Source organism: Triticum dicoccoides, unplaced genomic scaffold (genome assembly GCF_002162155.2).
Source record: "Triticum dicoccoides isolate Atlit2015 ecotype Zavitan unplaced genomic scaffold, WEW_v2.0 scaffold206111, whole genome shotgun sequence".
NCBI classification, from domain to species: Eukaryota; Viridiplantae; Streptophyta; class Magnoliopsida; order Poales; family Poaceae; genus Triticum; species Triticum dicoccoides.
In genome coordinates this window covers 1-3,901 of record NW_021236305.1, presented here as the reverse complement: position 1 = coordinate 3,901, position 3,901 = coordinate 1, and the positions used below count along the sequence as shown (strand labels likewise).

Below are 3,901 nucleotides of genomic sequence, written 5' to 3'. Positions count from 1 at the left end.
TTCTCGTACTATTGAATGTGATATTCGACAATGGCATTATTTTAGGTCACCAATAAAAGTTGCCGTTATGAAAATATTTATAGTATTAATGATCTCCTCTATGTAACGCAAATGGCTATTTTCCAGTTTCTCCGCTACATACATTGATGTTGTCTCTATTTGGATGTGTCGGCGTGGGTGTGTATACGTTGTGGGCGTGCGCCTCGTGCAGTTGGTGTTGTCATTCAGCCATAATTCAAAAAGACGAGTTTAGTTATGTTTCGTGCAGTGGAAATGCCGATGTATATTAATGCCGTTTGGTTAGGGAAACTTTAACGTTTTATAAATATCTCTAGCACTACTAACTGCTATAGCACATAAGACCAACACTATTTTCTGTTTTGGGTGATCAAACACTTGACAAATAGCTCCTCTGTAATATTATTATGACACCGCAATTATGCTTATGTTCAACATTCCATAGTGTTTGTTAAGTTTGGGAAATTTCTAGTTTCTTGATCGTGCTCTTTTTGGCATGTATCAGCGTTGGTGCTAGGAAAGTTAACCTTGCATGCGTGCACTTCCAGCAGTTCTATGAGGGAAAAAGCAAAGAAAGGTCAGTTCTTGTTACCTTATTATATATGTACCACAGTAATTACTCTCTACTCTCTGTGCTTATCAAATCCCCTATGTGAAACCTGCCAACTTATTTTGTCTTTAATGACACTATTTTTGGCTCATATTAATCTAATATTCATAAGCACTAACCTGCTTATTCACTTCATCTCCAATCAGCTGATTGATATAACTCACTTCTTTATCTGTATGATAATTCTCTTGCAACTTGTTAATTCTAGACATTTGTTTATACCACAATTAAGTTTTGAGATGGCTAGAGTTCTTTCTCAAACATTCGGTTACAATTTCCGAAGCATTCCGGTTCAGTTTGCTTAACTACTTCAGAATGTGACAGTGTGGTGTGTTTGCATTATTTCAGGTGCCTCATGGCATTGAATGTTCTTAGGAATGAGTTCTACGATGTGCGCGACAGGCTACAGACCATTATGCAGGTAGCATCTTATGTGCCTGTGTTGGCTTTTGACTTCCAACTTCTCAAAAGTATCAACAATATGTAGACCGGTCATACATTGTTTAAGATAAAAAAAAGTAATAACGTTGATCTTATTCTTGTTACTATTGAAATTGTTTGGTTTCTGGAGCACTTAGTACGAGGTCTTTGAAAGTCCCATTTGGCGTTGAATGTTTCTGTCTTAATATTGTCACGATGGTTCGTTAGATGCTTAGGCTAACTCCAAAAAACCAGTTGTGTTTCCTACCTTAACTTAACCTTTGCCAAGTACTGGAAAAATATACCGACATAAATTAAGCACCACTGTACTTTGTAGACCTGTCATAATCATTAATCTACTCTTGTTTTGATGTAGTTGGAGAAGCAGATTGCAACCTCGGGTCCTAATTAAGTAGCAGTAATCGAAGCCAAAAAGGCATAGCCCCATGTGATCTGGAATGATAGGGTGTATGTATCCTTGAATATGTAGGCAGTTCAACGGTTGCTGGGCTTTGGACAGGGCGCGTGGAATCACATGAAAATTCTTGCTTCGGCACTCCGGGCTCGCAAGCACCCTGCAACTGGAATTTTTCTCTTGTGTGTCAGTGTCTTTGTCTGTCAACTCCATATATTTGTGTGTCATGGCTGGTCTGCGGCTGTGTGTAAACTCTATACTTGGTTGGCTACTTTTTGTCTTGGTTTTTATTGTATGTTGCTCGCTGTTTTTAATACCGTCTTGTGAAATGCTATTTCCTCCGGCTAAAATCTTGTTGTTGGCTGGTGTACTGAGAGGTGTTCCTTGCTGGCCTCCGCCACGACCATCAGAATCTCATAGCATCGCCGCAACACTAAACTGACCATTCTGCAGACAGAGGAGAAAAGGAGATATGATGGGGAGGGCCACCGGAAGGTGCTGCCGGACAACATTTCATGGGTCACAAGGCTTGCGGTCCACCAGCGAGGCAGATATTTAATGGACATGAATCACATTTGAACTATATGTACAATAAAGTACTCCGTCCAATAAAAAAAAATGTCACAACTTTGAATTGAGGTTAGTTCAACCTTATTCAAAGTTTCGACACTTATTTTGGATCCGAGGGAGTATAAGTCCTTGAATGTATATATATAGGTCATATGCAAGAAATTCTTGGAAAAAATTTACAGGTTAATTTAATATGCGGTGTTTGCCTCGAGGTCGTCTTTAGTTTCTAAGCATCCTACATCATAAAAAAATCCATTTCAAATTTAATCACATACAAGAGCACTTTGTGTTCAGTTTCGTCCTGGAATTTTACAGCCCAAATGTAGAGATGCATAGCTTGATTATATGAGTAAGGGTGGCCTCATTTGATATACCTGGGTTGTGAAGAGGTGATCGTGTGGCTGAAGAATGATGTGAATGATTGAAGTGCTCCAACCAGTAAGCATTCAGGTTGTGCCTGCATTAGACACAGTGTTTTTTAGGATGAGGGTATTCATGTGGAATTTCTCGGTGAGCAGACAAAGACCGGCCAAAATATGTGTTGAATTTGTTGTGCTAAAGATACCGAAAGAATTCATTGTTGAGTTCTGAATTCATCAAGTTTGCGTCAGCTGTGCTGGAAGGTCAGGGTGCAGAATTTGTGAAGTGTTATATACACGAACCAGTACATTCTTCTGTCCGAAGGAGCTGTTTGCTTTCCTGGTGCTAAGGCACTTTGGAATAGATGGGTGCCATGGAACTACAAGATTTTCATTTGCTTGGCTTCGCGTCATCGAGTATGGACATCTGATCGTCAGGTCAGAAGAGGGCTGCAGGACCATATTTTGCCTTTTTTCTCTGAGTAGGATGAGGACATTGTCGATCGCATCATGCTTCAGTGCGTATATGCTCGACAGGTATGGCATCGCTATCTTCGATCGACTCATCTTGATTCTTGATGTTGTCCCTGCTCCTTCCGTCACTGCTAATCTTCAAGATTGGTGGGGTGGTCTCGCCAGTTCATTCCCAAAGTAATGGTGTGGTTTTGATTATCTTGTGATGCATGTGTGCTAGAGCCTTTGGAAGCAACGCAGTGCTAGGGCATTCAATAATGCTCACCTCTGTGTTCTCATTCTTTCTGACCTATTGCGGGAGGGAAGAGGATGGCTGGATTATCAGAGTAGTCCATTGTAATATGTGTTGGTGGTGGAGCGTGGATGTCGCCCCCTTTGGGGTGCTCTTGTAACTTGTGTTCTCTCCTATAAAATTATGGTTCAAATTTTTGTACTGTTCAAAAAGAAATATACACAAACCAAAGAGAAATTATATCACTGTCCTGATACAATTTATTGCTGGTAGGTGGAATGAACTTCTTGAATCATTCCTACATATAGGTAATTCACTATATTTTATTCATTTTACTTGATACACCATTTCATAATTTATTTTCAATTTTCTTGAAGAAATTTCCGGAAACATCTATTCAAGAATATTTTTGGATGAACTGCACTATGAATAATGTGTTTTTTATTTTTTGTACTCTTCAAGTGTTATTAGTTTTTTTATGTTTGTAGAGAGACGTGCATGATTACTAGGTATTGGTACACATGTTGATATCACCCCATGGTTCAGTTCAGCAACAAGATCAATTGCCCGTACAATGTCCATTCCTACAGCACCCTGGCCTGGCAAACAAGAAGTCTCGGTGCAGCCAGTTGCTGATAAGGAGATGGCCGTGGAGCTCTCGACAATCAAGACAAAGAGACACACGACAAACCAAGAACAGGCAGATGAAGTAAACGCTAAGCTTATTTTGTGTGTGAGTTGGTATATCGTTTCCATCCTTCTAGATTTGTTGTAAGAGTATGGAGTTGAATACGATGAATGAT

The 3,901-nt window shown here is 39.8% G+C and overlaps 1 long non-coding RNA gene across 1 annotated transcript; it reads left to right on the top strand.

Annotated features, from left to right (window-relative positions):
* The first annotated feature begins 520 nt into the window (after positions 1-520).
* LOC119345108 lies at positions 521-1,755 on the top strand. Its single transcript, XR_005166915.1, has 3 exons — positions 521-595; positions 977-1,049; positions 1,425-1,755. It is a non-coding gene; the product is annotated as an uncharacterized LOC119345108 (long non-coding RNA).
* The last annotated feature ends 2,146 nt before the right edge of the window (positions 1,756-3,901 follow it).